The 24,636-nt window shown below is 42.4% G+C and overlaps 1 protein-coding gene and 1 long non-coding RNA gene across 6 annotated transcripts in view; one reads left to right on the top strand and one right to left on the bottom strand.

The window, feature by feature from the left end:
* LOC122826847 (receptor tyrosine-protein kinase erbB-4-like) overlaps positions 1–24,636 on the bottom strand; it is a 238,051-nt gene that overhangs the window by 140,566 nt on the left and 72,849 nt on the right. The window lies entirely within an intron of this gene.
* LOC122826851 overlaps positions 12,851–24,636 on the top strand; it is a 56,912-nt gene continuing 45,126 nt past the window's right edge. For both annotated transcript variants that reach the window (XR_006369880.1, XR_006369879.1), the window contains exon 1: positions 12,851–12,924. This is a non-coding gene — a long non-coding RNA (uncharacterized LOC122826851). The remainder of the gene's footprint in view (positions 12,925–24,636) is intronic.

Raw genomic sequence — 24,636 nt, 5'->3', positions numbered from 1 at the left:
AACCTTCTATGCACAAAGCTGGCGAAAGCAAACAACCTCCAAAGTACAAGCAACTACAGCGAGGTCACTTGGAAGAAAAAAGAAAAAAGAAAAAAAGAAAGAGCCAGTCAGAAAGCTCAACGGAGACGCACTGCAGTTGGAGAGTGGAAAGATAAAAACTGAGGGACATAGATGTATTATTTGGCAAAGAGGAGGATGCTGACAGCCAGATGAAGAGTCACTGCGCTCCCTCATCTCTCTGGACACTTCACCCAGTTTTTGACGCATTGTTTACACAACTCCACTTCTTAAGTGGAAAAGAAGGAGTTTGTGGAAAGAAATATAAGCATGTGAGGATAAGTACAGTTCCTCACTGTACTTCTGTACCAGGAAGTGTTTCAGTCAGTGAAAAGAGCATTCATGAGCTTGAAAATCGATTTATACTGATTGAACTTTTTCCACATTTTTCATGCTCGAAACAAAACAAAGTGGTGCAGAAAGAGAGCCAAAAACCACAATTCCATTGTATGTTCATCTAGGCTTATCAAAAGTTCAATTCTGCCCTAATGTTAATAATTTTGGTGCCTTTTACACTTTTATAACTTCTACTTCAAAAATATGTACCAATTAGTTTTGGTCGAATCATAAAAACACATAAAAACCACAATATTAACTGACATATATGAAAGAGTGCATTACTCTCAGGGGCCTCCTCATCCAACATCAGTGTCTGACCTCAGATATGCACTTCTATGGTCAGGAAATCCCATAAACCAGGAAGCTATTCCTGCAGCTGGAACACAGAGACATCACTCTTCTGGTCTGTATTATAATATATATATAATGTAATTGATGTAATTCTTTGCCTCTCACATTGGTGACCTTATCAGTTTTTCCCCCTGCAGGGGATTGTTATATTTCATCTTTTAGCTTTAGATATACAATTTTGTGGATGCTGAAGCGTTTTTCCTTCAAATCTAAATGTCAGCTCTCGACTTGAATTAAAAAGGAGGTAGTAGCAAGGCCAAGTGGCTTGAAAAACACGGTTTTATTTCAGGAGTTTGTGTCTCAAGCATGGTGAAAACGACTCTCCGGCTCAGGATTTCAAAAAGCCATTCGGTTTACGAGATGTCTGGCCTGTTACCATTTTTATTTGAATTCCTATGAAACCTCTTTTCAGTGCATGAAACAACTTCATAACTCGAAAATTGCATTTTTACAGCAGCATCACTCGACCGGTCCTAGACTTTTATTCTTTTATATCATTTCGCCAAGGTTTAATTAACTCAATGAGGGCTCCGTGTCCTCTGCATGATATCACCCACAGGAAACATTTCACAGTCAAAGGCGCTGGATGGTTCTTTAACTGCATAAAATCTCAAAATACTCCATCCATCATCTATCTATTCATCCGTCTATCTCTATACACAAGTCTGAGCCTCACACAAGTTGTACGCATTGGTTTTTCATTATAATAAGTAATGGGAGTGGTCCCCCATCCTTAAAATGCCATTAGCCCCTGCTTAGCCCTCTCGCATCCTCCCTCCTTTGCCCTTCCTGAACCAAGAGCCAAGTGCTGTGATTAGCTTTATGGAGCTTGGACCGAAAGGCAGAGACGAAAACACTGCAAATGATATTACCGTGAGCCTGAATAGGCGTACGACGCATCACATTATCGTCTTCCTGCATGGAGATGAGAGGGAGAACCATGAAATGTGGGGATCTGCATTGCTGAGCACTGTAACCGCCTCGGTGGAGTGGAGGCAGAAGGAGTGGTGGGGGGAAGGGGTTTGACTGTCTTTCACCCCGATGGGAGATGTACAACATCATCAGGCTGCGGTAAAAGAGGATCCCAGAGTCTGGGACGGAGTTCTGACCTGCTGATGAGCGCATGATGCTCCGGGATTGCCGAGGGGGAGGGGGGAGGAAAACATCTAGTGAAGCTGCTGGAGTTCTAAATACAGTAGTTAAGGTAATTAACCCAACTGGACATGGGCCCGCAGCATGACAGAGCCTTTCTTGCTATATTTAACGACATCGGAATCAGATTTGCCAGGTCAGGCTTTCTAAAGATCTATAATCAAACCCATTCGAGCAGGATTTGCTAACTTTTGCTGTGGCTAGTTGCTATTAGCATTACAAGCAACATAAATACTCTTTAGTCATTATAGAGTATTTATGTTGAAATGTTGCCCTTAATGTCCAGCATTTTATCTTCATTCGGTTTTGTTTCATACATATATATTTTATTTGCCGTCACTTTGATCCTGTTGCACAGAAATGAACCCAAATGTGGGACAATAAAGGATTTTTCTATTCTTCTAAAGACTTGAAAGCAACGGAGGAGTGGTTGAAAACTTTTGCACAGCTCTGTGTGTGGGCCTCATGATCAATTCTTAATTAATTTATGCAACTTTTAAACATAATCCAATTCTCATTAATCAGAAAGTACATTCATTAATGCCAGTGAGCGTGAGTCATGGATATACACGCACGCGGCACGTTCAACTGTTATCACTGCTTGTATGTGTGCGTAGGTGTGTGTGTGTGTGTGTCTTTAATCCGTTGTATTGGTGATCCGGGCAGCATGTGCGTGTGCCCATGTAAACATCTTGGCGCGTAAACACCCTAATCTGCTCCCTTTCCCTGGTAATTACACTGACTAACGAGCAAAGCATGAGCTCGCGCACACACACACACACACACACACGCACACCCTAAAAGAGAAGGGCAAAGGGAGGACGAGGAGGAGATGAAGGGAAGACACCAGGCAGATGGTGCAGCAAGACAGAAATGTTTGGATTTGTGCATGCACGTCTCATAAGGGTACACAAGAGTAGAAAGAGCGAGCGGCGGGCATGTGGCTGTGTGTTTGCGTGCGTGTGCATGTCAAGGCCAGATGCCCACATCCAGCAGCCCATCTGTAAGGAGAGCCCAGCCAGACCACTAATCAGGCAATCCATCACCTTTCTACCTGCCACTGGTCATTACGCGCCAGCCACTCAGACATCCAAACACACGCTCACACATCTGTCAGTGTAGAGGTTTATCCACACTCACACACTCCGGGGGGAACACACCCCGCGAGCGCGAAGGAGGCGCCCGGAAAACCGCTGACGGACAAAAACTAATTAGGAAAAACAAAAATGGCCGCTCCACCGTCTGCATGTTGAGTTCAAACTTTCATTTACACTTCAAGCAAATTGACATGAACCATATCTGACACTAAAACACTGAAACCTTTCCAAACAATGATCTCTAAAATTTGGTGAAGAAAAATAACTTTTAATGTTGCTTCCTTTTTTTTATTTTTATTTTTTTTACAATTTTTACTAAGTCAAATTCAACATTAGCTAATCAATGCATCAAAAGTTTTGTTTTCATCTACTTTCTGTTGAAACGCTCTACACAGGTAAATATTTACTAATATTTCCAAGGGTAAGCAGATCAATCAGAAGCAAACCTTTATTGTTTTTGTAAAAGCAGCTAATGGCTCCTCTTGCTTCTTCTTGGTTGTCGTTCCCTCGCGTATTTGAAAAGTTTCCAATGTGTGTTTTAAGTTATTCTCATTCTTTTGATTTTTTTTCCCCGAGAGGGGATTCTGCTGTTGAAAACAGAAAGCATTGGGGACATGTAATAAGCTCCTCCGCCCTATTTCAGACTCTATACACACACACACACATGCAAATATAAAAACAGCAAAGATCCACCTGCGTCTGAGGGAGCTTTTGCGCGTTAGCCCACGGCGACGACTGCATGATGCGTCGTCTGATCGCTGCTGTGGAAGCAGGAGGGATTTCATCTGGCTCTGAATGAAACACTTTTGACACTAAAGGCAGTAGCTGGCTGCCAAAACATACACACGCACATCTGCAGACACACACACGCTGACTAATATTGCTGAAGTGACTCAAAACCCACAAGATGTTGAATGCAGAGCACACACACACACACACACACAAACACACAAAAAAAACCTGAGTCATTTGACGCTAATTGCTCCCTATTACAACCAGATTTACAAACATATTGCAAGTCAGTCTTGGTGAGTTCATGTGCTGAGTCATGACTGTAATTGTCAAGGAAGCATTTGGATGAGAAGAGGAAAGGAGAACAATTTCAACACTGCTAATGATCTTAGGAGCCAAAACTAGAAGAACTTGTTGATTAGTCAGCGGTTTTTGCAGCATTTAGCGGCAACAAAGGCGTCATTCAAGCAACCAGTGTGTCAACCAGCCAATCAACTGATCAACCAAACAATATTAACCCTTTGGAACTCATCACCTAACCCTACAAATGGGCAAAGTGTACAGGAGGGATTGTGTCGTACCACTAATCCCCTCTAGGGGGACGTTGCTCACAATTAGAACCTCTAGATTTCTACAACAGCTCTACAGAATCCATACTGAATCATAAAGCCATGCAACTTGCAACTCTGTTTATGTTTAGCATTTTCATTGCCAGTTATATGAAGACTTGAAGTATGGTAATATTCTACCATACCTATTATTCTGTGAATGCCATAGGTACATTTTTGTTCCAAGAAGATCAGTGCTCCTGATGTCATTGTCTTCTCTTGCTTTTTATCACGTCAAGTTCTTTTGCCAATCCACCTGTCCTTTATGTGTATAGCCGAGTGCGTGAGAGTGCTCAAAAAGCCTTCAGGTCCAATACTTTATAGGTCCCGGCTTATCTGTGTGATTTACAGTCTGGTGCTTGTGTGAAAGAGAGTGGCAGACAAGGTACACCATCGATCCACAGCCACCACAAGAGGAATGCTTGTGTGTGTGTGCGTAAGTGCGTATGTGTGTGTGTTGGCTGACTATTGCATTAGGACAAACTTGGCTTCTGCTGCTCAGACTGTGTCCTAATTGTCGGGCTGGAAAACCAGATGGCGACAAATTTTATGTCACCCCAGTGTCTCAGACCCGCTCACAAACATGGAGACAAACTTACATACTTATATTACAGTTCCACTTCTTCCCCCAGAAGAAATGATTTGTGTTATGCAAAGTTATTGCACTGGACCTTTGTTTTCTGGGCACAGGCGGGTTTCATTTTACCGTGGCATCCTGATTTCCGTTGTGTGTTGATGCATGAGCATGTGTGTAAGACTGAAGGTCTGTTGAGGGACGTGGTACCCGTAGGTGGTGCTTTAGCGCGGTGTGAGTGCTGTATCAGACACCTCCGCTTTCCTGCAACACAACAGGGTTGTGGCTTAACGTATTTACCACCACATGCAACATTGCTCTGAGATATCCACGCAAAGGCAAATTAGCACAAGGAGCCATGAACCCTGCTGATATTATACAAGTGTCCCTCTTAGAGCGTTATTTGGTAGAAGCAGGTCTTTTGTCCTCTCATAGAGGACGTTTGTCTCCTCTGCACATATGGACACTTAGATGGAGTCTCACCATCACCTTCAGTCTGGTAGTTTTGGTAGATACAACTTTCAATTTATTGAACTTCGAGCAGTTTGTCGAAACATAAAAGACTGGAACTCTTTTTATGCATCCATTGGTATCGGAGATCAAGCTGTAAAAGGTTCAGAGGTGAAAACCAGACAACCCTCTTGACCAGTGACACTCTCCAACTCTACCTAGGGTTCCCATTGAGGGATGTTCCTTAAGGGTGTGTGCTGTAGTTCTGCCCTCTTAACTCCTCATAGCAGCAGGTGCTCTGAAAACCTACAAAGGGAGCCATGGTGGCATAGGGGATAACGCGAACCACGATTTGGAGGCCTCAAGTCCTCGACGCGGCCGTCGCAGGTTCGATTCCTGGATCCGTTGACATTTACCGCATGTCCTTCCCCCTGTCCTATCAGCCTGCTTTCAAATAAGGGACACTAGAGCCCACAACAAAAAGTCATATTTAGGAAATTACCCCATTACTGTAAAATATTTCGTAAATCACTCGGCAAAAATGACTTTTTAATTCTCTTCATTTCCATTTCTAAGTGTCAGTGGACTCTTAAGAATTATGTTTCCTTTATTTTATTGTACTCTCAATCCCTGAAGAACCAAAGGTAAGAAAAAAAATGTTCACTCTAATTAATGAAAGAAGTAATTAAAAATGCACAAACACCCCTCCCTAGAAACCAGTGTCAACAATCTAAACAACAAACTGATGGTCCTTAACCTGTGTAGTAACCAATATACCAACCAGTCAATGTAACTACCGTAAGTACCAACCAACCTACAGAGCAAACAAGTCAATGAAACTATGTGCTAAATAAGATATCATCCATTGAAAATCCAAACAAATTGTTAATTTACCTACATTCCAACCAATCAAGAGATCATTAGATAGACCAATCAGCATGTCAATCATTGTACCTTTACAACAGAAAATGTAAATTTCTATACCTAATTGCAAAAGCAGTATTGTACATACTTACAGATAATGTAAGGGCTGTCAAAATTCTACACAGATAAGCAATGGTATGCAAGAATTATGATTTGATTTAATTTTACTGATTAAAAAAAAACTTTATTTTACTAAAGTTTTACCTTACAATGGTGTGTCACACATTTTGTACCGTTGAGGGACACGCCACTGCTCCAGCCAAACATGCAATTTTAGTTTATGCCCCGTTCAGCAATACAGAGCTGCCAGAGACAGCCATCAGCAACCTTGTAACAATAAAAACAATATCCAATAACAGACTCACACAAACATTATAGCTGACATTTTATCCTTGGCCAGGAGTGTGCTGGCCCAGGGTGGCTGTAAGTTATTTATGAAAGGAAAAAAATGAGACAAATTGTTGTGGAAAAGCTGCACCTAGACTCTTGAAACCCAGGTTATCCACCTCATTAAAAGATCCCCATCTGCTTCTCATCACGCCTCCTTTTCAGTTGTTCTCAACAACATTAAAGATAATATGCTGCTTCACAACAAAATATTCTCGCCCATAAATCCTCAGAAGGTTTATTTTTTCAGCAGTTCCTTTTAGAATTTTTCTAAAAACTTACCAAAAATAAAGGCATAAATGAAGGTCAGTGGGTGAAGGAAGACGATGCACGGATTGATCAATGGGGAGAGGAGCATGTAAGGAGCAGGGCGGATTGACCAGCCTGGACCAGGCAGCAGTTTCAGCAGCATGAGCAGCTTGTGTGGCAGCAGGACGACTGTCACCGCTGCCTGCCAACTGCCGCCATGCTGGCTCCTAGAAGCATCCACCTGTCACTCAAAGCCATGTTTGCTTAAGTTGCTTCCAGCCTGATATGTGGCGAGGTATAGATGAATTTGCAATTAGTCAGCATCACAATAATCACCGTCATGGCGAGCGTTCAGGATTTAAACCGTGTTGACTCGGTGTCTACCTGCGGAAGAAAACAAACAAAAACAAAAAAAAACGACGAAGTTGCCAGTAAACAGGGTTGACTAACAGCTTCCAGCACGAGCCGCAATAATTAGACCGTCGACGAGCGGAGTGGGAGTTGAGCCGGCTTGGCCGATAGCGCGCGGAACAACGGCCGGCAGCGCTGCGCGCGTGTCGACGTGTGTGCACGCGGAGCGCTGAAGGGGAGCACTCTCGCAGCCTGTTCTGACCGCCCCACCATCTGCAGGCGTGCCGGGTGCCCGCATGACGGCCCCGCGATGCCAAGCACTTTGACGTGGTTGCATGGTAACAGGTCTGAGGGTGACTCGAAGCTGCTCAGGCCAAATGGCTTCAGCAAAAACACTGACTTCAACGCTGATTGGGCCATCCGAATCGTGGGAGGTGTGGGGCGTATAAAAAATAATTAATACATTTTTATAGTTTTTGTGAATTAAAATCTATAAACGCTGCAAGTTTTGCACAAAACATACAGCTAATTATACGTTAGTTAGATATTAAGCACAGATTATTAACTTTTTATGTACAGCAGGTATACAGTCTAAAGAGTTAATCATTTTTATTGTCTATTTACAATTTATCACTTAAAAATATATTTACTTTGGCTTTTTGATACTTTTTATATTGAAAAAATGGCTTTTAAGCAACAAGGTATATTTCAGAAAATAAACAGTAGTGCCCCTGTCTATATTAGCTCTAACATGCTAGCTAACTATTTAGTTCATTTACCAGTCAGAAAATGAACTAAATAGCATGCTAATGTTAGATAAACTTTGTTAAGATGCTATTGGAAATAATCATTTAAAAAAAATGTTCAAGTGATTGCAAAGCTGACCCAAGGATTTCTCTCATTTTCACCCCAACAGTTTTACATATCAAGAGCAAAATGTGTTTTATAGCAGCAAGGATACTCATTCACAAACAAACCCCCCCAAAAAACAAATTATCCACTCAGTCTAATCATATCAGTTATCGATCGATTCTAGTTATCAAACAATGCAGTCACGTTCAGTTCATTAATTAAATTGGTTTAAAAAGTGCTCTATTTCAGGAATTTAACGCTTTTTGTTAGCATGCTACTAACCCACATGTAATTGGTGCAGTTTCGAGAATCATTAAAATTGCTCAAGCACAGTAATTATCCACTTCAATTAAAACTGTTGAGCAGTCTGTTGCATCATCCTGAAGATTTAAAATACGATACTTACAACACGTGTTTTCAGAGCTTTCACAAGCCTTGTTTGAAACGGATTATTACGATAACTTTAGAATGCTGAGGCGTACATATTTTCTCCAAGCGGCAGGATTTTAAGTATTTTAGAAGAATATCTCGAAACCTTATTTGTTCAAACTATTAATAAGTAAAAAAAAATGCATATCAATTTATAAGAAAATAGTGCGTTTCTTATCTTTAGTGTGGAATGTTTAGGTTACACTTTTAAGAAAGTAGAGACTCATATTTCCATTCTGGATTTTTCCTTATGTTTATCTTATGTTTATCCTATTCATTTGCCATCTTTTGATCATATTAAACAAGTTTTTACATCATCTCTCCCCAGCCTCCCTTTTTATTTCACGTCAGAGTAAATCAGTGATTTGTTTCCTTTTCTATTTCAGATCATCTTTTTCGATTTGTAATTCAGTCCAGGCTAAATCAGGCGTGAAAAGTATTAGCTTAGAGGAGATAAGGCTAAAGCTAGTCTTGCGCAGCGAACAGGCAAGAATACAATATCGTTTTTGGTTGTTTTTTTTTTTCCCCACCCTCACAAACAAAATGAGATTCTCTATAAAATTCTCTTTTCCTCACTGCCTCAGCACATTCGCTCTCACAAGCAGAGCCGCCTAAAACTAAAATAAGATAGCGAAACGGTGACTCAATCATCCGTGACTCCATTTTGCTCAGCGGCGCCACAGGAAAATTAATTGCGCTAATTGAGTAACAGAGTTCATCAAAGTGGTATTCTCATCTTCCACATTCATTAGGCGCCCCTCTTTGTGAGAGCGTCCCCGAGGTGACGCCGTGCGGCGGCAAGAGCTGCAGCTGAGGCAGACGGGAGTGCTGACGACTGGGGGTGGGGGGTGGCCGGGGGCCGGCGGGGCTCCAATGCAGCGGCATCTGGGGCCCAGACACTCACAGGGCCGGAGGGGAAGACGACACGAGACGCGCGCACGGAAACCAACACTCCATCGCCAAACATCTAATATAGATTCAGAATTTTCATGTTTGTCCCATTTGGAATTGCCGTAAGCGAATACAATCCGCGGAAACGCACACAAATTAAACAGTGTGCAGAGAAGAACGTGTCACTCCGTCGCAGACATTAAGTGAGTCTTCCGCTGCGACTTTTCTCCTCTTTCATGTGGCGACACTTTGCGTCTTTGTGGCTGTGCAGGCAGGCTTGTTTGAAGTCGGGACCAAACCGAATTGTAGCGCGAGTGAAGACGGAACACTGACGAGACGGGAGAAACAGAAAAAAAAAACAAAAAAAAAAACAAAAAAAAAAAAACACGGGTTTCCCCAGCAGAGGCTGACTGGAGCGTGTTTGCATGGGTGTGCAGCTGTGGAGCACAGCGCCATGCGTGGTGTCAGCAGGAATGAATCGGGGCTCCAAGGTGCAGTTGATGCTACAAACAGGCTGGGGCACAAGGTCTGAAGCTGTAAACACAGAGGAGGGGGTTACAGTAAATATAAAAAGAGTAGCAGGAAATAGAAAACCGTGAGAGACTATAATGTTATTTAAAAAGATAGTGTTAATCCGTCTATAGCGGAAGGCCTTTTTTCACGACCAAAAAGTTGTGATGCCGAGAGTTTTTCCCCCTAGCAGGTGCATCCTTAATGTCGGGTAATGTTTATTGGCCGTTTTATGAAAGTAATACATTTTATAGGCCATAATCACGACGGAAGGACGCTATAATCCCTTTGTGCAGAGTCACTTTCCAAAAATCCTAAATTTACTACAGTAATGAAGAACAATCAACAATGCCATCGGACATTTTAATGTGTGCCGGAAAAATTCATCCTACATCCAGTTCCTTCTAATCATCATAGTAACGAGATGGAACCTACTTGATGATTACGGAAAACAGAAGGGAGTGAGTAAATGTAAGAAAATGAAGATTTGCTGGAGGAGAATGGAAGGGAAGTGGAAAAACTACAAGTCAAAATGTTCTAGTGGGCACAGAAGTAATGTTTAATAGTGTTCTACATAGAAGATATGACATGTTGAAGAGATTCTTGGTTTCTAATTGTAACAGGAAGCTAAAATATAATGAATGAATTGGGGATTGAAATGAAAGGAAAATGTTTCTGAATGTTTCAAAAGCTAATTCTGTACCAAATATTTCATGGTAAAAATCTAAAATTTAAAAAAAAGGGATATCCTCCAACCAAAAGAGATGGTCGTTTTTATTTACAGTTCTGTGAAATGAATGAAAAGTGATGACGTCAAAGTAAATGTCAAACCAAACTTGTGATCTTGTAAAGTTAAATATGTTTCAATGCTCATAAAAAAGCAAAGACATATTATTTCACTTTTTCTTTCCTATGGTGAGCTGCCATTAGAGCTGTCTTTCTCAAAACTGTGGTCCACAGGCACCCCCTAGTGGTCGGTGAGGTTTTGCTCGTAAATAGCTGTTTATTTGCCCTGACGTGAAATCCAAATTAGCTTACCAAAACGAAACGACAAAAACGAAAACCTGGAGATGCCACTGGAAAGTTTCTCGGGGTGAGATGCAGAACGTTTGTTTTTGAACATTATCACGAAAGTATTCCCGGCAACATTACTAGAAAATGACCTTCGATTACTCATTTGTAGCGTTTCACCTACGTTGTTCGTTGAAATGCGGCTTTCTGTAAAACGCCGGGCTGGGAAACGTGAGCTGGGCTGACTGCGGCCTCAGTGCAGAAATCGCCACACCCAGCTCGCTCTGGAGATTGAACGAACGAGTTCGAAGGCATTTATGATGGCTTTTCAATGAGAACACGAAGAAGAATGAGACTCTGCTAAAGAAAGTTAGAAAGCAATAGAAAGACAGGCAGAGAGTCCAGAGGGAGCAGCGGGAGTAACAGCTCTTTGCCGCTTGTCTGTTCCAGTTGCATATGGGGGGATTTCAGACTCCAAGAAACAACTTTAACTGTGCCCAAAGCTGCCCAACCCTGTCATTCATCTTCTGAGTGTGTGTGTCCCCAGCTGAAATCAGAGCATCAGATGTCTGCTGAAATATCACAGTGCATGTGTGTGTGTCTACCTTCGCCTTTTCGTCCATGTGTGGCTGACCTTTCCAGTCTGGAAACGTGTTTAAATACACTTTAATGTATGAGAGACGGGCGGCAGTCATCCACCTATCACCCGCTGCCAATTAGAAAGTGTCTCCGCAACTCTGACTTCTTCTATCAGGCCTCCATCCTGGGGGAAGTTGGACGGATGAAACCAGTGAGTCTGGATGTTGAGTCTCCAGCGCCTGTGTCACCTGTCAATCAACACGGACCGCAACACTCGGACCGCTGGTCACCCGCTCCACATAATCCATCAAACTCGACCGGGCTGAGGAGTTTTTATAATGGGTTGGTCTCAGCTCTGGAGCTAGTTGCTTTGAGGGTAACGGCACTGCTGCTGACGAAGACGATAGAGCAGAAATGAGAACCCTGAACGTGCTCAAAAATACCACTTTGATGCTTTTACACAAGATTTTATTGATGGATTAGTTTGCCTTCTCCGTGAGAAGGTAAACTGACAGTATGTCTTACTCCTTCTCTCCCTCCCCACAAACCCGAGTGGAATAATCACCTGTTACGCTCCTTTACAAAACGCCAAAGCTAGTGTGAAGTCTACATGAAATTCAACCCACCAGAGTGTGAAATCTATCTATCAACCAATCTCTTGTACTCGCTGAGAGCACTCAGCTTGACACAGCTTGCCATGCAGTTTATTGAGCCTCTGTGAACTTGCATTAGGCCACTGGCAAAGAACGCCATGAAAACAGCTGTGCGGACACACACAGTGAAGCAGAAGCTGCATTCTGCAATACCACATAGGGTAAACAAGTAGTGTTTGAAAGGTTATTTATTATGGTTGCAGGTGATGAATAGTGCTGAACATTGTGTATAGTGAAAATAAATGGATAAAATAGATTGCACACATGCATTAACACACACATGCTAACACCTGAATGTGATAGAGTTGCCACAGAAAACATAAATTTCCACAAGATTTCAACCCAGCATCCAGGATCTTCACTATGGAACCCTAACTTTGCTCCTAAGACCAGATATTTTCACAGCAAGACCCAAACATTGTTTAATAGGAAACAAAAATAATAAAAAACACGTTTAATTTCTCAGGAGAACTTTAAGCCGATTACAAACGCAGTAGTCACCACTAGTTGGGAAGTAATTGACTGCCATTTTTTTTAGATTTTTGGTACAATTGCTAACCGGAAGTTTGGAAGTTGTTTGTTGACTCTCTAGAAAGCTACCCTCCGTGACCAACTCAGTATTTGTTGCTATGGTACCCAGTTGCTTCCATTTTGCTTTTACTGGTCTCCAGAGAGCAATCAGTTCATTGCCAAGCCTTTGTGGCCAGGGAATCCAATAACCAGCAAAGGTGAGTCAATACTTTCTGCAGCATTTGTCCACAATTAATGATAATAATGCCCATGATTAGTGGATGTTAACTTCTGAACCACACTAAAGCAATAAAGTACCAAACTCACTCACACAAACAACAAAATTTATGTGTGGAGGAGATAAGTTTCCCATAAGAAAGAAAAAGAAAATCACAAAAAGACACACTCTGCTCAACCTCATATCTCCACTTCAATGAACAGAGCTGCATTTAGTGATAGAGGAGAAGTCTGTAATTCTGCCAATTAAAAATGGCTGCATAACCAGCACAGAGTCGGGCTGCTGGTGTGTTTATTGTGACTCGAGTGTTAAGAAATTCACAGCCCCGCCGTATCTCCGCATCAAGGACACGATCCAACCGCACGTTAATCCTCCAGTGAATTATATAGTGAATGAAAATGATGAGGTGCGCGTGCAAATGCCTGCACTAAATATTTACAAAAGCCTCATAACTGATGGGGAATGAGGCTTTCTGAGCGCGACTCCGGAGGTAACACAAAGGGAGAGGAGTGACCTTGCAAAGGAGAAGGGGCTGAGTGAGGGAAGGCGGCGATTATTATGGTGCTGAGGAGCAGTGAAGGCTAAGACAGAGAGACATTAGAGAGGAGGGGGGGGCGGGGGGGGGACATTCATCACTCCACAGTTAAGGCAGTGAAGAAGTGAGAAGGACAAAAAAAAGATGGAAAAAGATGGCTGGCACATCACACGTCTGCTTCAGTCTCCCTGGACGAGGAATGTGAAGTTATAGCACAAACACTCACTTCACCGCCAAAATTTACCCACTACCCACATATCAGTGAAACGTTTGGTTTTACTGCAGCGGAGTGAGCCAATGTGTCTTGTGTGTTTCGGGAGGTTAAAGGGGGCGGAGGGGGGGGGGGAAACATTTTTAGGGCTATCTGCATCGGGGGACTGCATCAAGTGAGGCGAACGTGACAAGTGTAGCGCTGTCTGTGGGTCTGGGCTGGGGCTGTCAAAGATACGGACAAGCACACTTGTTCTTTTATGAGCGGATGTAGCGGACGTCCACTGGGGAGGAAAGCATCCGAGGCAGAGAAGAAAGGGAGAGGAGGAGAGAGAAAAGGGGATCTGCTGAAAATGCGTGTTTGTCGTATTCAAACCGGCAGATAAAGATGAAACTGGGCTTCTTGAAACGTCACCAAAAACAGTGCGGCGGCGTTTATTTACGAGTGCTTCTGTGAGAGGATGCAGGTCTTACCTCCCCACTGCCCCAGCTTCAACACGCTAGAACCAAGAAATCATTTACGCAGAATCCGTTCCACAACAGGAAGTAGCGTACGAAATCTCACAGCAACACGTCTCAAGAAACAGCAGGAGCAAAAGAGGAATACATTCACTGGCATCTATCAGTTTGGAAAAGCCATAGTCACACTGTCAAACATCATCATTTCAGAAACAATGTCTGTGCTCACCAAATTTTTTAAAACCTCTAAAAATGCAGACAGTGGGGGGAAAAAATATTTTAATGATTCAAACCACAAAGACAATGATAATAAGACCACCACAACTGCCATGTTTAGAAGAATGTGTTGTTACAGATGAAAAATGGGGCTATGCTGAAATTCCCAGCGTTCTGCCGAGTCACGACCAGGGATGGTACTTCCATGAAAGGATGAAGTGACCGTCTCTCCGCGTTTTATTGGCCCCAAATGGTGAGATAATTGTTAGTCGAATGAATCTGACAGTAAGTGATGGAATACGATTCGCATCAGATTTTCAAATTAGCCGGAAGTTGAGTTTATCCAGCCGAAGAAGTCGAATTTTGGAACTGACATAGGGAAGTCTATGTAAATCCTAAAATATATCATATTATGGAATTAAGAATGAAAAAAAATCTTCCTTTTGAAACACTAATGTTGACGTAGAATGATTTAGAAATCCACTCCTTGGAGTATTTCACCCAGTGAGAAGAGGACTTATGGGTCCCTTTAATCTCTCATAGAGCCCATTGCTGGAAGCAGGGGTCAAAAGTTCACCGCTGTCACCCTCAAACGGATGCTTTTCCCAACATTCCAGGTTTGAGTCGAGGAATCTGATTGAGGGCTCATCAGCCATTCTCCACACGCCCCGTGTTCCTCTCTGCCACGAGAGCCTTACATTAGGATAGAATGAGAATAGTAAAAAAAAAGTCTTCTTTTGTATTATTTCTCTCCTTTTTACTCCGTCTTGCATTTTCTCTCTCTCTCTCTCTTTTTCCAGCATCTGTACTCCTCATACTTCAATCCTTTATTATGTCGGGGCTGGAGCTTTAAATTCTGCTCTTCCTCTCTTTGGCTCTGAATTAATATACACCAAGCTGCAACTGTCAAAGACAGGAAATATATCCCTCCCCCCGGTTTTTTTTTTTTTTACTTTTCTTTATTATATCTGAAGCGTGCCGCTCATGATTTCTGTGAAACCACCAAGCGGTTGGAACATGGGATTTTGCTCCTTGATGTGTTGTGATTTCTAGACGTGGCTCCGAGTTGCGGCGTCACGGGGGACATCTTTTATATTTTATACGGAAGCTTTGGGGAAACGAACTGCGAAAACATCATTTGTGTGTGTGTGTGTGTGTGTGTGTGTGTGAGGCTCGATGAGGGGTCATCAGAGGCTCAAAGAGAATCGGCAAGCACTTCTTTGAGAACACGAACATGCTCGACATGTTTTAGCCAAATGTGTTTTCAACGAAGCAAACAAGATTTTTTTTTAAATCTATTTCCAAAGGTTTTATAATCCATTTTATTTACGCCTTTGGTTGTGTGTGCTCTTGATTTCTTTTGGTTATTGGAGTTTATTCTGGATATTTGTCTATTGTGCACGCTTGCATGATTGCACCAATACCAATATATTATTTGAAAATGGTTCCAAAGCAACGATATTATCGATTACCGCGATCATTTCGGGGAGAATTTATCGTCCCACAAAATGTATCATTGTGGCAGATCTACAGACAAACACAAAGTAGTGAATAATTATGAAGTGACAGGAGATCTATTTGAAGTCAGTACTGTGATGGTTGTAAACATCATGATGCTGCCACCACCATGCTTTACCGCAGGATGATGTGTTCCTGGCAAAGGATTCTGCATGAAATCCAGAAAGTCCAGTTTTGGTCTCATCACTCACCTGAAGACCATTTACATTTAGACATGCGACTACAGGATTCTGTAGCTCCTGATCGTTAAGCCTATAACTACAAAAGGGGGATGTGTTGGCCCAAGACGTTTCCCTCAAATCGATCCCCCACATTCTGCAATAAAAGCCGCACCACGTCCTCACGGATTCAACCCTAAAAAAGTCACAAACTATTAAAAATCCCCACATCTTAGTCGCTGCATCGCAAAGCCTCTTTGGAAAAGAAGCATGTGCATCAGTTCAGCAGCCTGCAGAATTTCTGCATCTTTCTCTCTGCGGACTTCGTTCAGAAGACGAAAAGGAGGAGGGGGGGGGGGGGCGCGGGGGGGGGGCAGAAAAAAAATCTGTGGTAATCCAGAGATTCATGAAGGAGAGCCTGGGTTTGATGCTGAAGCCTCGCAAACATCATATATACGGAATGAATCACCGTCATTAAACATTCATGACAGAGGTTCAAGCTCTCAAAGAAGATGTTATTTGTGGCAAATATTTAAAACAAAAGTAAGCCGTCCATGCGGCAGGATGGAAGGCTTTCCGAACTTGTAATTAACATCACGAAATGATCTACAAAAATCTGACAGCTTAAAAATTATGGAAATGTTAGTAAATCAGAGGAAACACTGACTGCCTTCCACTGTATTCGATTAAAACCGGCAAGAAGGAGATGAAACTAAAATATAGATTAAACGGCTGAGTTCATCTGCTACATTTATTTAATGTAGTTCAAAGATTTGCTCCAGGATTAAGATGATTTTCCTCTTCTTTGATGCCTCCTTCCTCCTGTCCGCATCTCTGAGCTGTTTGGGAACGACCGACGTCCACCCAGGGTCGTCTACAGATCACACGGATTCTGTCCGGAATGTTTCTGGCAATGGACTTCTAGAGGATTAGCGTTCCAATTTCTCGTTCCGAACACTTAAACTTCATTTTGCCTTCCGGGACGATTTCCAGGGAACCAGAATTTGGTGAACTGAATCCTATTTCTAAATCCCCCGATAAATTATTGGAGAGCAACATTTAATACTGGAGCAGAAATAATACTATTTTTAAAAATACTTTGCGCCTTGCAGCACAGTTCTGACGCGTGTGGACAGCATACAAGCTAGCGCCGATCACCACTGGCAACAGTCGGACAGCATTTGAACAACTGCTACTCAAATATCCCAACAAATATCTGGTAAAAACCAAAGATGTGATGATCTTTGATTTTGAGACTCACACCTCGGCATGCAGGATGCTTGAAACTAAGAGTGAAATATAAGGTTGACCTATTCAATGCTTAGTTCAGCTAATAATTATCTGACCACTAGGGGTCACCTACAGGTCATCAACTGACAGAAAACTAATAGTTAATATCCTGATACAGCGACACACTGATTTCCACACACTTGATGCCAATACACCCACACTGTTCAAAACAGGAACGCATCAGAAAGAGTGTCTGGCTTTCGAATGTGTGACAAGTTCCACAAAATCCACTTCATATCCTCACATTTAAACAAACGTTACATATTTTTCAACACCCCAGCATACAGGGACAGATGGCAAACAGCGTAGTAGCAGATTTACCACTACGCCAAGTTAAAAGCCTCCATTAATGGCCTCCATTCACTGCTACTGAATCATCAGTCTGAAAGATTGGCATTAACAAAATCAGTTTTGATAGTGTCAACCTCTTTCCATTAGTTAGGAATGTAATAATGACTACAGAAGGATTTTCAGAAGATAGACAATAAAATTAATTCATCCATGAGAATGCAGCCATCTTTGATTATTGACTGGAATACTCTCTCGCCAAGACCATCGCAAACCTTTAGAAGGACCAATAGCTCCTCTTTGCAGATGTACGGTTACATCACGGAGCTCAAGAAGTCATATTTGCAGGTTTCTTGGCAATAAAACTGACCTCGAGAGGGCGATGACTTTAAAGCTATGGAATCAACAAATCTAGCAGAAGCAAAGCATAAAAGCTGCAGAAACACTGGACCAGAAAACAACCAACGGGGATCGCTTTTCAGCTCGTCCAGACGCTCGATCCTGGCCCAGATCTGTAACCCCGGCTGAATGAGAACAACTGCCCTCCCCGGAGGCGCGGAGCGAGCCTCAGTGAAGCGCGTACCTGAAGAGAAGAAAAGCCCGCAAAAATGCTGTAATCTGAACACTTTCTGCTGTCAGCTGCGTATGAGGGACTGCGGTCTTTAGAGCCTGCAGGCAAAAAGAAAAACACAATGTGCACTTACAGTCAATTCAGAGGAGCAAACTGGAAAGAAAAAAAAGCCACTCTGGCATTGAGAAACACTCATCGGCCACAAGCTCAGGGTTTGACGCGTCTCCATCCGAGAGCAACAAAGCGATGTTCAAAGACTGCTGGTAAAGTCAGCCTATGAATTAGATATTCCGCTTAGTTATTCTCTCAGTTTCAGCTGCTCTGCAGGCGATGTGTTTACACTTACTTTTTCTTTTTTTTTTAAGTACGCATGAAAGCGTGGCTCGGCTTGAGCTCGTCTCTTGTAATTTTTAAACGATCACCTGTGCAGATCGGGTGAAAGGAAGGAGCTGCAACCCGGCTTGGTTGAAAAGAAATAAATGAATAAATAAAACAAATTCTTCCCAAATATTCAAAGAAACTGAAGAGGAATGGCTCCGGCTACAGAATGTAGCTGGGAGCCTCATTAAATACCGAAGAGGTGCAGTGAACGTTTAGAGAGGAACTATTTAGACGAACATCTCCGCTGAGGACTCGCTCAAAACTCTGAGATTCACTCGGATCGGCCGAGAGCTTCACGGCGCATGGAGCCGTCGCTTCTTTCTGAGTATTTAATCACCTCTGAATAAACCACACAGCAGCTGTCGGTAAAATTACAGCAAGCATGTTCTGGTGTGCCCGTGCACGCATCTATCAAGTCGAACGGCTCGGCAATTAGGCAAAAAAAAAAAAAAATCAGAGGCAGCAGCAAGGTTTAAATGTTTGTCAGGCATTAATTAATTGCTGATGGAAACATGAGGAGGACGGGGGTCAGTCCATTTGCTGAGGAATATGGAAGCAGATCCATGTGTTTGTCATATAAAGAGCGCGTTTTTGACTGGCGTGATTACTGTTTGGGAAATGTTGGAGGGAAACAAAATAAATGACAAAAAAAAAAACAACAACATTCTTTTGGGTCAATTAGTAGGAATGTCGCTGCACCTGCCAGGAATCTGACTGCTGGTTTTCTGGTTTTTACCAGACGCTGCTTTAGAACTGATGTTTACTTTGTCAACGTAAAAAAAAAACAAAACAAAAAAAAACCACAAACACAAACAAAAAAACATGATGAAAGAGTTTGAAAATGTTTTACCCTGTGAGAAATTTTAATTATACACCACCTGTATTCTATAAACTGCTATATTTTATAACTTGTTTCATGTCGTAACACAGTTTAAGTTGAATTTTTTCCCCCACATTAAAATACCAGAGACAGGTCAGATTCGAATCAGTTTACTCACAGACTACAGCCATTAACATCCATTCTCCCTTTGTTGGGCAACTTGCCCTGGACTCTAAGCTAGGTATTATTTAGTGACTCGTATGGAGCCCCAGGGCTGTTGCTTTGCTAACAATCGCCTGGTCAGGTTGGTATTCCAGCCCTCCCACAAACCTTCCCCTCTTAAATAAAGATAAAATAGAGATTTTACAAAAGTCTAACAGTACAACGAGTTTTTAGACCTAAAATGCTGCTGTAGGGGAGCAGTTCACCGACCTCTCTTATTAATCGAAAGTGGACCCATACGAGTTTGGGGTTCGGTATTCACATATTTTTCTGTGGAACGTAACTCCACATAATCACGCAAAATCAGCCTGTGGAGTTTTTCGTAAAGCATTGCTGAAAGATTCCAAGAAAATTGCACCGTGGGAAGCTGCGATATCTAGAAACAATGCTGCTCGACACGCTATTGGCTGACGTCAACAAAGCAGCCATTCTCATTGGCTGAACCTCCAAGACAGAAGAAGAAGAAGAAGAACAGATGTTAGTTTGTGTGGTAGAGTTTCCCCTGAGCGTATTAATGCACATTAAGGCATGTTTTCATATACTTATTGAAATAGGAAGTTATACGAGTTTTTAGAGAAGGTCTCAAATATTTATGGATTTCATTATCAATCCACCAACTTTATTTCTATACCACATTTCAAAAACATCTATGGTAGCCAAAGTGCTTAACATAGTATTTATCATATATTAATGGTATAATAGCAAAATAAACAATCTTTAAAGTAATGTATAAGAGTTATCATGACTAACAATCAATGATATTTCTGAAGAAGAAATATGAAGTTATTTATTTCACATGTCTAATGTAGAAAATAAGTAAGGTTTCAAATAACTTATTAAAACAATAATACCATTAAGTACTAGCAACTGTTTCATAGAACGGTGAAATAAACAGTAGCCTATCCTGTTTGCAGTATCGCGTGATACTTACTGTCTGGTGCAAACATGCAGCAAGATGGGGAAACGCATTGCAAACATATGAATGTTGCAAACAACAACACAGACGTCAGAAAAAGCACTGCGACCTCAGGAATGTGAAGCAAAAGGGGGGAAAAAAATGTAGCGAGCAGCAACAACAACATGTGCAAGGTATTTTATCTTAAACAGGCCAGAAATGACCACCGGAATATTCAACTCTGCATCATTATGCGATTTTGTTTTAACAGATGTGGTAATAATAATAATAATAGTGAATTTTCATCTTTGAAACTTTCTCAGGCAGTGAAACATGGAACATTGAGTTCCAGGACATCATCTGGTTCATTTGTGTTCTAGTAATGACATATTCGTATATGACCACTGCTAAGCCTCGGCTTTTTATCTTAGCAAACTCTCTGTGGTTTATATTATCGACCATCAGCTCGATATGACCTTCGCTTTTTCTAACATTTTTACATACAGTGTTAACGAACGCCAACGGAGCCACTCTTTATGATCATTTAAAGCAAATTTATACCTTTTCTGACTTTAATGCTGCCAAATTCTCAGTTCATTGTGAAGCATTTAATCCCCATAAAAAAAATGGGGAAATAACCTAATCCTCAGCTTTGCATGAAAGAAGACAGAGAGCCTTCCACTAATCATTCCTCTTCCACGTTCGTCATCTAGCAGCAAACAGGGATTTAATTTGATTCCAATCAACCATAACACAATCCCGAACCAGCGGTGTTTGTTGAATAATGGCACAAAACGTTCATCCATAATCAGCTTGAATCATGATAAATAAGCCATACATTACTCATGACTGCTGCAGGGAAGCGTCCGCAGCCACATTAGTTAGGCAGGGAAAGAGGGAATCGTGGCTTACCTAGAGAGAAGACAAGAAAGAAGAAACTGATCATAGGGTCAGGGCTATAGAATCCATAATTAATACCCCTCAACGATGAGTCCTGCAGACAGTGTTGCAGCATGAGGTGTAAATACAGGGTGGATATTAAATTTGTTTGTCAACCTAGGGCTGTTTCAACTCAGATCTGTCAAACACAAAATATTCCGGACACGTTTTCTTTTTGCATGTTTTGATCGCTAAAGACGAGCTGGAAACTGACGATGAGGTTGCGATGCGAGGACAAGAAGCGTTTCTGTTGACAGTTCCCTCCCTCTCAGACTGCTGATTTGTTCCAGTAAAAGGAGTTTTCTTTTGAGAAACCTTGAGCTTTCAGTCCAGGAATACCTCAGAGAGCTCAGAGAGCGGGGTTCAGATCGACGGATCGTCATCCCAGCTACACTCAGACATATAGTAAACAGAGATTTCAAGCTCACAGACATAAACACCTACACTGGCAACCCCTTAAAGGGCTGTGGCTTCTTTGGCTGAAAAATAAGTCTATTTCGAAAATCGGAAGATGTTTATCACGATGGGAGAAAAGCTCTAAGAAGCTGAAGGGAAAGTCAGAGCTGGAAAAATGGAGGAACAAGGCCAGGGGGACCTGGGGGCTCCTGCCTCACTCCCATTGATTTCTCATTAGGAAATTCAAACCTCGGTTTCATCAGCCGGGGTCGGAGAGCAGCGGCTAACAAAGACGTGACTCTGGTTTCTCGTTTCCCACCAGAGGCAGAGTTTCCGCTTTCCTTGCGCCGGAGATTACGAGATCCCTGATTCAGTCATGAGAGACGCCTCCGTAGATCCTTTTGTTCTTTCTGTAAACTTACAACCAGAAAGGGCCTCAGGGCAATTGACCAGGCTTTTCTGGAGGATTCCCTTCTGAAGAGATCGACGCATCATTAGCTGAGGCTATTGGGTATTTGTCCTGCATCTAAAGACTGAGATCTCCAATAGGCTTCACATTTACCAAATCCTGCCTGTTGGAAGTTGAGAAAATACTAATCAGATGATACCTTCCATTGCCCGATGAGGTACCACGACCCATGGTCCGTTAGCTGCAGATCAGGTATGACATAACATTGATTTGAGAAAATATTCTGATCTCTCATTGGATAACATTCAGCACTCTGCAGGAAATAAGGAGGAACAACTCTAGAGCTCGCACTTTATGGGAATAAAGATTGGCTTTATCTGCCAAATATCACATGAAGGGCAGAAAAAGTGTCTGCGGGCATGTTAAAGGGAATATTGCATTTTATTGCTGCTGGAACGAGAAAAGAGAGAGCTGTTGCTTGTGATGCATCAAACTGGAGATCAGGCGGATTGCTGCCGGATAGGGATTCATATCTGTAACATCAATGTGCTGGACCACAATGAAAGACCGCGAGAGGAAACAAGAGAGAGGGAGAGGTTTGCCGTTTCTCAGCCAGACGAGCGAGTAAAGATATATGGAAATGTAAAAAGCCCCAGCTGTCGAACGTGCAATCTCTCCAACATTTCAACACTAGCCCTGAAGATGTTACACACTCACATGTATTACTGAGTTTGTTGCTTCTAATTAACTCAGTTTTACTAACAAAATAACTGCGGAGGCACGAACATCCACATCTGGGAGCAGTGCATCAACCTGAGACAGACGGTGTGAGAGTTACGGCGGGGAGCAGCGGCAAATGGGCCACCGAGCAGCTGCCAAATGCCACTGCAGGACGGATGGAGAGAACATGTGGCAGCAAAACGGCGACAAAACAGAACCCTGGAATGTGCACTGGCTGTCCAGACAGAAATATTGAGCTGAAATGTGGTTTTGGGCTTTCTGGTCAACCAATCTGTCAATGTTTTTTTTCTAATTAGCAGATGCTAATCCTGTAGTATCTCAAAGATCTTCTACTGGATTGAGATCTGGGGAAGGTGAAGGCCACTGTAGTACAGTAAGTTCATTGTGATGTTCAGGAAACCAGGATCTAGAGTATTTAGAAACCTCTGAATGATGTCTGAGAATCATTCAGAGGTAAGAGAAATGGGAGCACTTTCTATAGACACTAAATTATTTCCTTAAAGGCTGCTACTGGAGATCAGCTGGTACAGATGAACTGATTTGGGGTTTATTGGTATCATCATTATGGTGTGTTCACAACAAATCAAAAATGCGTCCAACGCTTCAAGATTGACGCGTGTGCCATTTGGATGCAGACGCTGGTCATTTTGCTCTACATCTAGAGTTTTGCGCGTCTGGCTTACATTCAAAGTCTACGAGGAGGCACATGGAGGGCGCGTCCGACGCGTCAGCTCTAGCCGTTATTTTCCTTTGGATGCTCTTGACGCGTCGGATGCTCAAAACGGTTCAAATGTAAACCAAACACATCAGACGCTCGAAACCCATTGGGTGTGAACACACCATTAGTACAATCTTAAGGATAACATTTAAACACAGACTTCCAACATGAACCATACCAGAGCTCACGTCAACTGAACCCAGAATGTGGTTTGCAGGTGGAGCAGAGTTCGATTCTGCATTCACACCTTTGCCACACGAACCGGGCAAGAAAGTCAAACGGACTAGAGGACTGAAGAGGGCTGGTGGGAAGGCAGCCTTAGAATAACGGGTAGCAACAGCATTCTACCTTTCTACTTAAAAAAAATTATGTGTAAAGAATGTGCATTTCTGTTATCTCTGACCAGGAAGATGACACATTTTTAATCTCCTTGTTCTCCCTCAGGGATAAATGGGTCAAACATGGCAAATCCCTTCCACTCTGTACTACTGGAAACAAGAAATACCTTTTGAATCAGTTGTGTTTTCATCACTGGAGTGGAACATATGAATTCTGCCTTCAAGAATCTTCTAAAACCGAGAGAAATCTGATCAGTGGAGGGAAGCAGCAGAGCAGTGCATCCTGTCAACCAAACAGCAAACATACTTCTGGTTTTCGCCAAGACACGAGCCGACCTAGCCACTCCGGACGTGAGTATGCACCAAGGAAGCGGATGAAAGGAAGAGTGAAAAGCAGGATGTGTCAATCCTCATCAATGGGCAGGGCCCTTAAGGAAACAGGATTATCTGGAAAAGCACAGAAAGCACTAATAACTGCCCTCATGAAGACTAGCGCCTTCATAAGTGTGCAGTAGAGTATTGATCTATTTGTACTTCATTGAAGAGAATGACAAGCTGACACTGTCGCATCCTCACTACAGACAACAG

Source organism: Gambusia affinis, linkage group LG24 (assembly GCF_019740435.1).
Source record: "Gambusia affinis linkage group LG24, SWU_Gaff_1.0, whole genome shotgun sequence".
Taxonomy (NCBI): Eukaryota; Metazoa; Chordata; class Actinopteri; order Cyprinodontiformes; family Poeciliidae; genus Gambusia; species Gambusia affinis.
Note: the sequence above shows the minus strand (reverse complement) of the source record. Positions and strands in the feature narration are given on the sequence as shown.